This window comes from Thermobia domestica, chromosome 15 (genome assembly GCF_964235325.1).
Source record: "Thermobia domestica chromosome 15, izTheDome1.hap1.1, whole genome shotgun sequence".
Lineage (NCBI taxonomy): Eukaryota > Metazoa > Arthropoda > Insecta > Zygentoma > Lepismatidae > Thermobia > Thermobia domestica.
Window position 1 is genome coordinate 87784958 of NC_137468.1, and position 16336 is coordinate 87801293.

At 37.9% G+C, this 16336-nt stretch overlaps 1 protein-coding gene across 1 annotated transcript in view; it reads right to left on the bottom strand.

Moving 5' to 3' along the window:
- LOC145671128 (facilitated trehalose transporter Tret1-like) overlaps positions 1 to 14310 on the bottom strand; it is a 41503-nt gene extending 27193 nt beyond the window's left edge. Inside the window, exon 1 of the mRNA XM_081739924.1 lies at positions 14119 to 14310. The gene's annotated coding sequence lies outside the window, so the exon portion shown is untranslated. The remainder of the gene's footprint in view (positions 1 to 14118) is intronic.
- Between the last annotated feature and the right edge of the window lie 2026 nt (positions 14311 to 16336).

Below are 16336 nucleotides of genomic sequence, written 5' to 3' on the forward strand. Positions count from 1 at the left end.
CCCCCAGGATCGGCGCCCTTGGTGCTCCCACTAAAAATTAATGACGGATGAGTTTTTTTTCGAAAATAGGAAAATTAGCCAATGGAGAAGAAACGTATTAGCGGTCCTTTTTCTATAATAATGTAATATAAGTCTTTCTAATGTAGAGTAGATCATAGGCCTATTGATCTACAGTAATTGGTAAATATAATTTGGTGAAACAATTTGGTCATTGGTGAGTCATTTAAACTAATGGCAAAAATAATGATGACGTCAGCTTTTCTATCCTGCTGGAGCAAGAGGGGAGGCAGAGACAACTAACGCTCCCCGCCCTCATTCTCCCGAAGTAACGGAATTCTAATCAATAGGTTAGACTTCTTGGGCCTTATGCAGAGTTGTTTTGACGTATGATTAGCGTCATACTAAAGGTCTGACTACTGCAAGAACCACATGTTAGTAGAACTCTTTAGTATGGCACTAATCAAGCGTCAGAACGGCTCTGCATATGGCCCCTTGTTTCCGAATACGTTGCTACCTCCCTGCCGCTATTGTGAGGTTTCCTCTTGTTTTAAAGCTATATACAATTGAAAACTACATTTCAATAATAATAATAATAATAATAATAATAATAATAATAATAATAATAATAATAATAATAATAATAATAATAATAATAATAATAATAATAATAATATTAATAATAATAAACATGAAAGTCGAAACACTTTTAAAGTCCCGACAGAGCCACGTCGGGACACGAGATATTTTCTTGAAAATTAGGAACGGGTGATATCCCTTTTTCAAAGCGTAAAACCGGGACATTTTCCTGAAACATTCCAACTGAATGATAGGAAGATAATACATGACAATTATTGGGAATTTAATTCAGCATGAAACTTGGGTTACAAGAGTAAGGCGTAAAGTGGACTGGGACGGACATGAACTTCGTTTCAGCAAATCACTTTTTTTCATAACTCAGTTCCTGTGCGTCATTTGTCTCTTAGGAACAAATAGACATTTTCTTTTGTTTATTATTAATATTATTATTATTATTTATCAAGCCACTATTAATCTGTGAGGCTTACTCACAAAGGATGCTTGGGAGACCCGGGTTCGATTCCCAGTGGGAGCTCATGTGGTTCGGATTCTACGTTAATCAGTAGGTCCCGTCGTATATAGCCTCGCTACTGGAAGGGACGATAAAGTCAAATTCAACTCAACTCAACTCACAAAGGATGCTGCGACATGTGCTACAAATAGCTTGTTGTTTACAGTTTCCATTCAACTCTTAGAAGCACTGTTGTGGTAAGGTTTTTAAATATAATAAATAATGATTTTCTTTCTACTGTAGTTTCTTGAGATTTTCTTTATCATAATCACAGAGTTGTTAATCGCATTTCTGTTTTAGAAATGTAAATGCTTTTGGATAAAAGATGCACATCTGATTATTTAAATTATATGTGTTAGCAAGTTTCGTGAGAAAAAATAACAATGACTGTTTAGGGGGAAAATAGGTACTTTTAGAGTACTAATTTTAGTAAAAAAAAAAAAAAAAAAAAGATTAAAAAATGTAGGACTCTTCCAATTAAATCGGGACGTCTGGTAGCCTTACTCATGTCTTCAAAATTAGGAAATATATTGAGAACAGGAAATCCTTGATATTCCCTCCTTTGTCAATTAAACAATGCTAGTAGTTATGGTACCAATATACTGATATTTAAAACAATTGAAAACATATTTTGTCCGTTAGTATAGTAGTATAAAATATCAAAAAGGGCAAATGTCTACGAATGCTAACGCACGACTTATCAGCAACCAATTCCGACTGGTTTTTGCTGCTCTTCGCCTACAACGCTGAATTTACCCAGATTAATCTTGTCACATCTTGATGTTTTATTTACTCTAGTATAAATACGTAATTGCATATGCGTCATTAATATGTAAATGCTGAGAGAGCAACAAAAATTGACACTTCATGATAAAATAGATTTTTGGCTCATTTTACCTTTGCGTAAATATCATACATAGGCTGCTACTTCTATCATAGAGAGAGAATGTAGGTATGTTTGTTTCTTTGATATAATCTCCGAACAGTGACGACGCCATAGAGTGAGCAAGCAGGCAGGTACCTCCTGGAGGTCTGCCCTCTAGACTATTGTATTGTAATATCGATTAAGTAATATAAAACTACCCTTTTCGGTGTATAAAAAACAGAAACTCTCAATGTTTTTTTTTTCTAACCCTCCGTTTGCTTTCCTCTCCTCCTCAGAAATTAAAACTGTCATTGTCATTGTCTCTACAACTACTCAAACCGCTTTGATTAATTATATCTCCACTGGTAACAATATTATTTCCAAATCATAGATGATTTCAAGGGGTGGATTGGGAGAAATAGCTCCTAGCAGTGATAATTTTAGATTTACTCCAGGGGAAATTTTCAGTACTTTTCGGAGCCGAAAAGTAGTATTCCGAAAATATTGGGAATTGACATTGAGCACGATAGGAGTTGTGGCCCCGGTATTGGTAAAATTTCGTTCTTCTGAGGAATTTTGCCCCGGATCCTCCTTATCACATTCCCCCAGGATTATTTCTTCAATCATGCTCAATGTCGACTATCAAAGTTCTATTTTACACTCTCTTTGTACTTAAGTTCTCGGAGAGGGTGAGTGAAATCTTCTTAAATCATCACTCATCCAAACGGGTACAGAGTTCCTACTGTCATTCCATGAACGTGATCAGTGGCGTAAAAGTGGAACGAAATATCCGAGAAACTTGTAAATAATAATAATAATAATAATAATAATAATAATAATAATAATAATAATAATAATAATAATAATAATAATAATAATAATAATTATTATTATTATTATTATTATTATTATTATTATTATTATTATTATTATTATTATTATTATTATTATTATTGGAGCCGCTGTGGCTGAGTGGTACAGCGTTCACCTCTGGTGCATGGGGTCCCGGGCTTAAACCCTGATCCCGCCAAGTGAACTTTGTGGTGGACAAACACCATGTGCGTGCGTTTCCTCGAGGTTCTCCCACTTTCTTCATTCCACCATTTCATTCATTTCTCATCATCACCGTCTCCTTTAGCCTAAACGGCATAACCGTGGGACGTAAAACTAAAGATTTCATTTCATTTTATTATTATTATTATAACATGTTGCATTTTAAAGGTTGAAGATAAAGGCACAAAATTTTGTAAGCAAACTCTCTCTCTTACACACATATAACAATAATATATTGTCGACTTCGACGAACATAGCAGATGAGAAAAGAGTTTTATTATTTATTAACAGTTGGACATATAGACACAAAAAAAATATTATTTTTATCTACAGTCAGTAGTGTTATTCTAATTTTTCAACAGGTTATATATCGGGTGTTGCAAAATAAGTGTTACAACTCTTGAGAGGTGAATCCTGCCACTGAGACAAGAAAAAAAGTTCTCTTGAACTTTCGGCTATCGGACATAGTTTCAGATCTACAAGGTGCCGAAAGCGTGGGAAAATGACTTTCGGACGTCAATAGTTCGGAAACTATCCAAGGTAAAGAGGGCGGGTAAAAAATTCACTGAAGAAGTCATACCTGCTGTATTGAATTTTGCATGTTTCACAATCCTACGATGCACGCGCAAGGGATTCCCCAAAGGAACGTAGGGAGTCCCGGATAATGTGCTAAATGAAAGTTGGTCTAAATGGATATGAATTGATGTTTTCTACCAGGTAACAATAATTCGTTTGTATTAAGTCGATATCTGGAACAAATACAAAATGGCGGACACTTTTATGCTTGTTGTGTGTGGTTGCATAATCGCCAGGTACGGATGCTGGCCAACAGTGAAGTTCTGAGTATTAGGTGTAGCGAATTTGTACTCAAATGCTCTAGAAAGACATCTGGAGTATCGGTAGAGCACAACAGATGGAGCAGGGTGATTCACATGTGTGGAACACGTACGAAAAATGCCCAGAAATGCACTCATATTCAGTAAACATGAGTTCAAAGCGTCGGAAATGTAAGGATTAGCAACAAGAACATGAAAACCAATTCACCAATAATATTCCCTCAAACCAACGCATATGATGTGCACGGCTGCATACCAATAAGGATGCAACATATGAGGCCAAGTTGAAATTGTACAAAGGGACTCACTAAGAATCTGGGTAAACTAAATGAATGTCTCTAGTGGGATCGCATGATCGATATTGAAATGTGGCCAATGTGTGTGTTGATATCAACATGTAGCTAATGGACAAATGTCAACATGTGCCACTACTGCTGGGACACCGTCTCACATGCGAAAACTAGGAAAATAACGTTGTACACTCTGCTATTACATCTGGTGCACTTTTTGGTAGAACGTAACTAGAACAAGATTGAATCAATGTCCCACTTTGTTTGGGACATTGTCCCACAGTCGACAAATATGGAAAGAAATCTCTTAATCCATGGTTCAAATTGTGATAGAACGTGAAAATAACAAACTTGTATCATGTCTCACGTCTTCTGGGACATATGACGTACTCGATATTAAAATACCTCCAGAAATATGTATCTTACACACAGTACACATGCCAAGAGAAAGACGAAAATGAACCAATTTGGCACATGTAACACTACAGCTGGAACACCATATACATGGAAAATAAAACGACATGAGAAATAGGAAGAAACGTCTTAAAGCTCTGATTGTTTACAACTGTGCAGTAGGAGTAACAAAATGTAACACACACGCATGTCGGGAGGCTGTACAAGAGCGCTTGCCAAACGAAGTGGGTACTCCTCAAAGAAATGTATACAGAGAAAGTCAGGCTCCCTCGAGCCTCAGGGCTAGAGCGCTCGCTTTCGCTCGCGTGGTCGCAGTTTCCAATCCTACTGGGAGCCCACGGTCTCAGATTCAAGACCCGAGTAGTTATTTTCCTATTTTTCCCACGTGGGACGGTGTCCCAGCAGTAGTGGCACATGTTGACATTTCTCCACTAGCTACATATCCATATCAACACACAAATTGTCCGCATTTCAATATCGATTATGTGATCCACTAGAGACATTCATTTAGTTTACCCACTTTCTTAGTGAGTCCCCTTTCACAATTTCAACTTATAATCAGTTGTTGCATCCTTATTGGTATGCAACCGTGCACATCATATTGCGTCAGTTTGAGGGAATATTATTGGTTAATTGACTTTCATGTTCTTGACGCTAATCCTTACATTTCCGACGCTTTAAACTCACGTTTACTGAGTATGAGTGCATTTCTGGGCAATTTTCGTTACGTGTTTCCACACATGTGAATCACCCTGCTCCATCTGTTGTGCTCTACCGACACTCCAGATGTCTTTCTAGAGCATTTGAGTACAAATTCGCTACACTTAATACTCAGAACTTCACTGTTGGCCAGCATCCGTACCTGGCGATTATGCAACCACACACAACAAGCATGAAAGTGTCCGCCATTTTGTATTTGTTCCAGATATCGACTTAATACAAACGAATTATTGTTACCTGGTAGAAACTCCATCAATTAATATCCATTTAGACCAACTTTCATTTAGCACATTATCCGGGACTCCCTACATTCCTTTGGGGAATCCCTTGCGCGTGCATGGTAGGATTGTGAAACATGCAAAATTCAATACAGCAGGTATGATTTCTTCAGTGAATTTTTTACCCGCCCTCTTTACCTTGGATAGTTTCCGAACTATTGACGTCCGAAAGTCATTTTCCCACGCTTTCGGCACCTTGTAGATCTGAAACTATGTCCGATAGCCGAAAGTTCAAGAGAACTTTTTTTCTTGTCTCAGTGGCAGGATTCACCTCCCAAGAGTTGTAACACTTATTTTGCAACACCCGATATATAAGATAGATAGATAGAGAGAGAGAGAGAGAGAGAAAGAAATAGTAAATGGATAGATATAACTCTCTTAGGAAGCAAATCATAAAAGGTAGACAGAAGCCTTTTTTTTTTTTTTTTTTTTACTGGATATCACAAGTGATAAGTAGAGACCTACACAGCATCCTAATACAAAGTGATATGACAAAATTAGGTACTACTGCGAATGTCTTGAAAACAAATTATGCAAGACAGATGGTTGTCAAAAAGTATTGCAAAGGCCTTAATCCAGCAATGAATTAACAATTATTGATAATGGTGTGTACCCGTTTCAAATATAAATAACTCTCTCCACTACACATTGTGATCCCAGTTCTCATTCTTAATATCTGAGCATCTGAGATTAAGAAATAGATAAATGCTTCTAGCTTGTTCTGAGACAACATTGGCCTTATGCAGAGTCGTTCTGACGCGTGGTTAGTGCTTACTAAAGAGTTCGACTAACAGATGCTTTCTGCAGTAGTCAGATCTTTAGTATGACACTAATCACACGTCAAAACGACTCTTCATAAGGCGGCATATGTTTAACCCTGTAGGTCTAAGAATTTCTAGAAACAAAAATAGTTAAACTAAACTTTACTATTCATGGGTATACCTGGGTAAAATTTACTGTTATGTCTGGGTATAAAAAACGGTTCTGCGAACTGGTTCTATTTTTAACAACTGGTTCTAGCGAACCTGTGCGAACCGGCTGCATAGCACCACTGTCTACAGCAAATGCTATATTTGTACTTCCGTGAATGTTGGAAAATCAACCCCAAAGTCTAAGAGAAAAATTTATATAGAGGAGGCAGGGAGGGAAGGAAGTTAATTTCTGAGCCGGGTTAAACATAAAGACACGAAAGTTTATATACGCTGGCCATTTTCCTTATATAATACGAATTTGTCTTCATTTGCACAACTTCAATACTTAGAAACTGGGGTAACTAGCAAATTTTGGAAAGTGGGGCACAGCTTTTTACTTCTGAATAGTCAAGAACGACCATACATTCAGACTGTGGTCAAATGGCGTTCTAGAGATCAAAGCGATTCTAGAGAGATCTGCTCCTCTTCTAACTACACCTATCAGGGATGTACGCAGGGTATGGGTTCTGGAGGTACGGTCCCTCCAAAATCTTGACTTTTCTATAAATTTAATCTAATTTGAGAGGTGATTTTACAAATTTTAATACAATTTATCCTGATATTGAATTTGGAGCTCCCGAAAAGTTTTGGAACTTGCCAAAATAAATTTCTGCCTACGTGTCAAACACCAATGATCTAGAACACTGAGGGATGGGACATGATTAAAAGGATCAAATTGGTTTCTCAAAAGGACAAGGTGAAGAGGATCAAACAAAACATTATTCGTTACCACTTTGGGTTATTTTATGATTCTTTTTTTCTGTGTGTTATAGTGATTTTTTGAATAGTTTTCAAGATTTGCGAAAGTCGAATCAAGATGTGCACTAACGTTGACTCTACAAGGTGTATATCAATAGTGTATTGTTCATAACAGCCTGAAGAACCTTAATATTCGACATTCTCTCGTAAATAATACATAAGCTATACTACTAAATAATATTTTAAAAAAAAAATCCTTTAGCATTCAGCTTGTCTCAACAAGATTATTGCGGTAGTATACTGAGTGTTGGATTCTCAAAATATTAATTAAGAATGATGAGGGTCATAATATTTAATTTTGCGTGTACTACAATGTATGTATGAATTGAATGTGTTATACAACATCGTACTAGGCCAGTTGTCTTCGGGAACACTGTCCTGCACTACTCGTACCTCTCATTTACTGTTTCCCACGAACGAGACGAAACAGAGCTCTTTGGGTTGAAACAGATACATTTCCTAAGGCGAGACATTTTCGAGACGAGATAGTCTCAATTCTTATCTCATAGACACTCCTAAACAAGAGGCACAGGCAATGTAATCTCAATTCTTATCTCGTAGACAGTCCTACACGAGAGGCACAGGTAATGTAGTCTCGATTCTTATCTCGTAGACAGTCTTAAACGAGAGTCATAGGTAATGTAGTCTCAATTCTTATCTCGTAGACAGTCCTAAACGAGAGGCACAGGTAATAGAGTTTCGATTCTTATCTCGTAGACAATCCTAAACGAGAGGCACAGGCAATGCAGTTTCAATTCTTATCTCGTAGACAATCCTAAACGAGAGGCACAGGCAATGCAGTCTCAATTCTTATCTCGTAGACAATCCTAAATGAGAGGCACAGGCAATGTAGTCTCAATTCTTTTCTCGAAGACAATCCTAAACGAGAGGCACAGGTAATGCAGGACAGTGTTAAAGAGGGATACGGACAAAATCTCGCGGCCGAAACATCGCCGCCCAAAATCTCGCTGGCCAAAACCTCGCGGGACAAAATCTCGCCGAGCCAAAACCTCGCGTGGCCAAAACCTCGCCGCCCAAAATCTCGCGGGCCAAAACCTCGCCGCCCAAAACCTCGCCGTACAAAATCTCGCCGGGCCGAGGTTTTGGCCAGGCGATGTTTTGGCCCCGCGAGATTTTGGCCCGCGACGTTTTGGGCGGCGAGGTTTTGGCCAGGCGGGGTTTTGGCCAGTCGAGATTTTGTCCCGCGATGTTTTGGGCGGCGAGGTTTTGGCCAGGCGAGGTTTCGGCCCGGCGAGATTTTGGGCCGCGAGGTTTTGGGAGGCGAGGTTTTGGCCAGGCGACGTTTCGGTCCGCGAGGTTGTCGCCGCGAGGTTCTGGCCGCGAGGTTTTGTACCCAAACCTGTTAAAGAAAACTGAACTAACTTTAAGCTCCTCCTAGCATGCTTTACAACTGCCGACTAGTGAGCTCTCTTACCATTGGTTCAGGTTTAACTTCATTTGATTTCCCACATTATATAAAAATATCAAATAAAAACAAATAAAAATAATACTGCCTTATAAAAGTAAAACAAACTAGAGCAATAAAATGTCTTAAGCACAAATTTGAATTTCAGACTATTCAATTTGTGCTTAAGACAGACTTGAAACTACAGTTCAATGAAATATTCTACAGAACAATATACCTGGCAGGGAGAAGGTTAGTTATATCGTTCTTGCTTCTAAATCAGGAGCTTCCAGTTCCGAATCCGGTATTGTAATTAAATCATGACTCAGGATTTTCTAGAGATTTTCCTTACTTTCAATACGTAAATGACAGGATTATATTTCTATATAGGCTCTGACACATTTCCAGTTTATTGCTGTTATTGTTATTAAATACAATGTAAATTGACCTTACGGGCAAAATCTGGAAGTTGACTAAGTATATTATAAATCTATACTATTATGTAAAAGAATTCGCTGAAATACTAAATCTTTGGATGGGGACAATAAGTCTTGGAGAGTATTTGAACCCTCTTTCCCGTTCCCTATAGGATAAAGTCTACTTATTTCAATCAAAGTGTAATAATAAAAACCAGTAACATACTATATTTTTCGCATATATTTTGAAACCCTACCCCTTAGAATACGCTCCTTAATCAAAACGGCATCATTAAACACCATCTTGAGGTAGGTACTATAAAGGTAACTAACAAAGTTGTCACTTTTTCATCCACCACCTTCGAAAATTGATATGTCACCTAAGACGAACCTCAAAGATCAAAAATAGTCCCTATCAGCATCAACGATCTTCTGCCAACATTTTGGAAGGCCATGGATTCCATCGCGGTAGAACTTGGTGGGCCTTGAAGCGGAGACGGTATCAACTGCATTTTGCACCTCTACTAGGGATTTGAACTGGCGTTCTCTAAGGTGATTGTCCAAGGTATGGAACAGGTGATAATCGGATGGTGCAATGTCCAGGCAGTATGACGGATGCAATAGTGTTTCCAATCCAAGGCATAGAATGGTGTCCCGGGTCATCCTAGCCACGTTGGGCTTAGTGTTGTCCTATAGCAGGAGGACTTCTTTGGATTCAGAAGTGCTGGCTCCAGAGTTTTGATTTTTTCTTGAACACGACTCAACTGTTGACACTACATAGTTGCATTGATGCTCTGACCAGCTGGTAGCAGTTCCCAATACATGATGTCGCGAACAGTCCACCAAACATACAAGAGGACCTTCTTGATTTCGGCTGTTTTGGAACCGGTTCATGGGTTGCTAACCAATGATGACTGCGTCGTAGAGCTTCGTACTGGACCATTTCTCATCACATGTTAACACCTTGTCCAGAAGTGGCTCCTTTCGCAGACAAGACATCATATGAAAACCATCGATCCAACTCGTAGTGCTTCCCAAGTTGATGGAGGTGTTGTCGAATGGTTTCTTTACTCACACTGAATTTTAGTCCCAATTCCTCATATGTCTGGCCACTGTTCAACTCAATTGCTGCCTGAAGATCTTCATTTTGTACATGTGTTGGTCTTCCAGCACATGGTCGTCTTCGAGTATTTCGTCACCATCCTTAAACATGTTAAACCATCGCTGCACTGTCCGCGTAGTCACGACATCCTCACCAAAGGCCTGGCATATCTTCCGCCCCGCTCCAGCCGCGTTTGATCCCAGTTTGAACTCGTACAGCATACAAGCCCTTATGACGTTCTAAGGAGGTCCCATGTTCACTCTGTCCTTATGCAAGTTTACGGTGTAACTGAACTGCCACAACCAGGTAGGATGTTAGATATACCCACATCAACAACTGACCTTCGCCTCATCTCCATTCGCGTTTAACTCACGGTGTGACTGACAATTGAACACAAACCTCCACAAAAAGCGAGAGAACTTTCTTGGTTACCTTTATAACTAAGATCCAAAATTCATTTCGAACAGGACAGTCGGTTTCCCTGTGATGCGATCACAAATAATAAACGACATCGATTTCAATGTAAGAAATGAATGCATAATTTCTTTTCTTGCATTAAAACCGATGTTGTTTTCTGCCTTAAAAAGGAAATTTTCAGAAACGCTGAGTGACGTACTCTTTTGTTTTTAATAAGGACTTAACATACAGGGCTTCATCTTTCTATTGACGTGCTTGTGAGATATTGTAATTATCGCAAGACTTTTGACCCCTCCCCCTCTATCCTCAAGGATACACCTTTTATTCAGAGTAACATGATAAAAGCTGAGCTCAAGGTAGTTACTATTTTCCAAAATGCATTTTAAAATCTTTAAGCGTTATCCCTGGATGCGATCACAAACAACAGTCAACGTCCATTCAATATGAGGGGAGAAAATCAAGAAAATATCCCCTTTAAAGAGAAATTAAAAAAAAAAATACTGAGGCAGGTGTCTCATCTTCTTAGGGGGCGCAGTGGTTGTGGTAGAGCGAGTGGGGTTTCTGGTTTGATCCCAGCTCGCACCAAGTGGATTTTGTGGTGGACAAACACCGTGTTCGTGTTTTTTCGGGGTTCTCCTGTTTCCTCCCATTTTGTTCATTCCACCATTGCATTCATTTCCACCATCATCTTAATCTCTTTAGCTTAGACGTAAACGTGGAACGTAAAACTGAAATATTCCATTCCATTTTTCTATCTTCCTAATTTGACGGGCTCCTGAGATACTGTACTTGTGGCAGAAATTTTGAAACCCCTTTACCCCATTATGATAGCCACTTCAATCAAAACATTATGATAGAAACTTAGGTCAAGGTAAATACTAGCTGTTGCAAAATTCATTTCTAATTGTTCAACCGTTCCCCAGGATGCAATCACAAATAACACACAATTTGGTTTTCAATGTCAAGAAAGAAATTATAGAAAATGCCCCCTTTCCTCTTAAAAAGGAATTTTTCAAAATCTTCGTTACACGTGTTACCGCGTTTTTAATAAGCTTATATACCGAGTTTCATCTTTCTAACTTGAATGGGTCGTAAGATATTGTATTGTTGGCATTTCTCTACCAACAATACAATATCTCACGACCCAATCAAATTAGGTACTATTTGTTCCAATTAAATACAAACTAATGAGCAAAACTATATATTTTCATTAAAATTCAACACGTGTTACAGTTTCACCAACTAACTCTTTGGCTTCATCAGATACTATGTGATACAGGATAACTGTACAATCCCACTCTGTATATACGATTGTACAGTTATCCTGTATCACATAGTGTCTGATGAAGCCAAAGAGTTAGTTGGCGAAACTGTAACACGTGTTGAATTTTAATGAAAATATATAGTTTTGCTCTGCAAATAATTAGTTTGTATTTAATTATAACAAAGCAAAGCTTCTACTTATAGAAAATGTCACAGTATGTGTTCCAGAATTTATTTTAACCTGTTTAATGGTTTTCCTGTAATGCTGTTACAAACAGGGGATGCGTAAATTCTTCATTAAAATAAGCAGATATGTTTCCTGAGTTTTCAAAGATTTGATTTTTAAGGACGGACGGATGAATTTCTATAACTTTTCCATCATATTCAAATTGACGTTGTCTGTCTCATCATTAACAGCTAAAGCCTTTGAAATGAATTTTGGAAGATAGTTAACACTGTTCCCGAGAATGGTTTCTATCATGTTACTTTCACTGAAATAAATACACAAAGGAGAAGGGAGAGGTTTCTAAAATATATATCAAAAACAGAGTCTCACATGTGAGTTTCGTCTCACACTGTAAAACTATGGTAGACTTCCAAACGATGGGAATTGAATATTAAATCCGGAAGTAGTCGTAAATTTATACCACTTCTTTTATTAGTGAAGAGTTACAGCTGGAGATGGTATCTTTTCTTCAGTCCAGTGTTGCCAGACGAGTCAGCTGGAAAAGCAGGAGATTCGAAGATAAAAAAACAGGAGAAAGCAGTAGACACATATAGTGGTGGCGTTTGAATGTGAATCCGGGGGGTTATAACATTTGCCATTATTAAGGGGGCAGTAGTCAAAACAAGCAGTCCAGAATTCATTTCCGATGAACTACGTTGAGCAAATAAAAGGGAAAAGTCCCGATTTATATTAATATTATTTGATACACACATGTGTGAAGTAAAACGTAGTGAAAGAGCAAAGTGGAGTGGGAAAATGTCTTTTCATGCACGTAACGATAACGTAGCTACATGGTGCAGTCCAGTGGCGTATTTAGGGGGGAGCTTCCGGGCTTAAGTCCCCCCCGAAATCATACTTACTATAGTAAAGTATATGAAATATCTTGCAGAATTTTCACATTTTCAGGAAATCCCCCCGAAAGTTAACAAATAAAATCGTAAATTTTACAGAAAGTCATAAAAACGCTAACCATAATGCATATAGAAGATGACGTACAGTTGTATTCTTTGTATTCATATTATATACAGTAAAGCTGTATAACTATATGCTCTATAGAGCTTTGTGTATTATAACAGAGAAATTTCGTCTTTTTATGTGAGGAAACATTGAAAATTCAACATTATTAATAACACATTTTTTCAACTTCCCGAAGTAAGGAAAAAGCAGGAGATTGTTAACTTTTCATTTTCTTTCGCAGTAGATCCGTAGAACGTAGAAAAAGCAGGAGATCTCCTGCAAAATCAGTAGATCTGGCAACACTGCTTCAGTCGTCAATCTATTCTAAAAGAGCACTATTACCGTTTCTGTTCTATGACAATCAATATTCAAAGCGGAAACTGATGGTTTCTACAATTTTCGGTTTTCGGCTTGAATAGAGGGTTAACAAACGAGGTGGAATCTATTCCTGGAACATTGAATGCATTTTCTTTCCGTTTATATTCAATAGCAACCGATTTTGCAACCGGAAATAAAGTAATTTTCCACAACTTCCAGTTTTAGTAGAGAGATGTGAGTGAAGACGCATTTGTTCTTTTCTTGAGACGCTAAATCGATTCCAAAAGGCCCTTGTCACTGTCTGTTGAGTTAATTTTCAGTTTAACGTCCTTTTCAGCAGGGAGGCTATATGAGACGGGACCTACTGATTAACGTGGAATCCGAACTACATGAGCTCCCGTCGGGAACCAAAGGCGCGTACGCTAACCGCTTAGCCACGAAGGAACTCTTGGCACTATCTGTTACCGTTTCTGTTCTATAATGGTCATTCTTGATACCGGACATGGTTAATTTTTACCACTTCCGGTTTGAATAGAGAGTTAAGGGATAAGATGGAACCTGTTTCTGGAGCGCAAAATCGATTGGAAGAAACCGGTTTCCGATATGTTGTTACCGTATTCTTTTGATACTTATTGACAGACGGACAAAACCGTTCTATAAGACTTTCAATAATTATGCATAGCATAGTGTGAGAATGTAATAATAACACGAGAAAATTTTAAATATGTGAAAATTACATACCTGGAAGCCATGTTGAAAAGCTTTCCCTTTTCTGATATCAATTAGGCACTATTTGTAAAAAAGAAAGAAAGAAAAAGAAATACTTTATATGTCAATGCAGCAGCTCCACAGTGTGAAAGACGAAGTCAAACTTATGAATGGCAAACGCTAATGTTACCAGAAACAAGAGCACAAAAAACAAATCCATGGAGAGTGAGATGATTCTGGTTTATATGAGTGACGTATTTTTAACATCATTTGTGTCCTTTGACCTTCCACTATCTTTTGACAGTCTATTTATAAAAGTTCAGCGTCGAGCAACACCTAACCTTCACAGTTGGACAAGGTTATGGGTAATTCACGGTTGATTGATTTTGCTAGTTTTGAAATCCTACATTTAATTATAATCGATGAAACTAATATCGATAATTTGCTCTTGACGTAAACGTGTTACATGTTGAAATATGATATACCATGGGTGGCCATATCAGTGTTACCCACGAGACGTGAAATACATTTTCCAATTCAAGACGAAACGACAAACATGATGGGCCTTATGCAGGGCCGGATTAAGGGAGAGGCTTAGGGGGCTATAGCCCCGGGTCTCGAGGTAGATAGGGGGCCTCCACTTTGATTAAGGGGTGCTATAACTAAGGATTGCCTAACACATGGTTATCAGAAGTCTATATAGAATCTCTGATTAGCACGTAGTAGTTGACTAAGTTAATCACATATGACTAATTAATTTAGAACAGAGGGTACCCTGGTTTAACGACGGTTTAGCCAAAATGGGCCTTATACAGAGTCGTTCTGACGCATGATTGGTGCCATACTAAAGTGTTCGAGTAACATATATGTTTCTTGCAGTAGTCAAGCATTTAGTATGACGCTAATCATATGTCAAAACGACTGTGCATAAGGCGGAATAAATTTACATTACTAGAATACAAAGGCAATTATTTTCCTGCCTTGCTTGCTTTCTTCCTTTCCCCTCAGGTGAATTATCTACTGTATGAAGCAGCTATTTAGCCGAGTCCTCTACAATAGCAAAACTGTTTGTTAAAGTGAACAGTGAGAGATGAGTAGAAAAATTCGAGTTTTCTGAGAGATACATACAACTGATCTATAAATTATATTCCCTTATAATAACAACATAATTCTTCTATTGTCGCTAATATTAATTGACTTCTACTTATTCCTGCTCGTACATCCCTCAGAAATCAATAAGTTAATTAAAATCCTATATCGTAACTGTTTATAAGTTGTTGCGATGTCAAACCACAAAAGAAAACATTTTGAATTTCGTATTTCGTATATTTTCATTTTTACAGACTATGCATGCACACGTCTAGATTTCCGTAGTTATCACATTTTTATTTTTCTCATCCGATGTAATGTGGTTATATTAGTTAATTATACCCAAGTCAACTTATTAGTTGATCTCCAAGCAGACCTCGAATACCAACAATTACCCTCCTTAGTAAATAACTAATACGACACTAACTATTCGCGTGACTAAACGCTTGATTAACTAATTCTCTCTGAATACCGCTCGATAATTCTAGCCCCGTTTTCGAGATGAGAGGAGACATTTCTCGGATCTCGTGGCTAACAATAGTTCACCCAAGTCCTTGGATCTCAAACACCACTTTAGTGTTACATAATTTCACAGTATAAAAAATATAAATTGGTAAATTGATTGCATGAACACAATGAAAGAGCATTTATTAAGTTTTAAAGAGAGTCAGTCAAGCCATTCATTGCACGACGATATACTACAATAATAAATATAATTTAAGTGTTACTTTATCACACCCTTCGTACAGGGTCCGAAATGAGAACAGTCGAAGTAGGGGGTCGAGGATCGGGAGAGAACTGTGAAATATAAAGAAGAAAAAATCTCTTCGCACTGGAATGTTTCAACATGGATATATAGCATATTTGAATATCCATAATTAATAAATTAAGTAAAATAAACTACGGATGTCGTTAACCAACTAGTTCACCCATTAATTAGGTCTAAATCTATCTATATAAATATGAAAGTGACTATGTTTGTGGCTTCCACCGCTTGAGCCACTCGACCGATCTCTATCAAACTTCCAACATAGATGAGGTTCGGGCCTAGGAGTGTTTTTTTATCATTTCACTTTAAGGTTGGTGTAAAGGGACAAGCTTTGCCGATAGATGTCACTACAGTCTACATATCTCATGTATTTTTTACCTTTCGCGATAATTC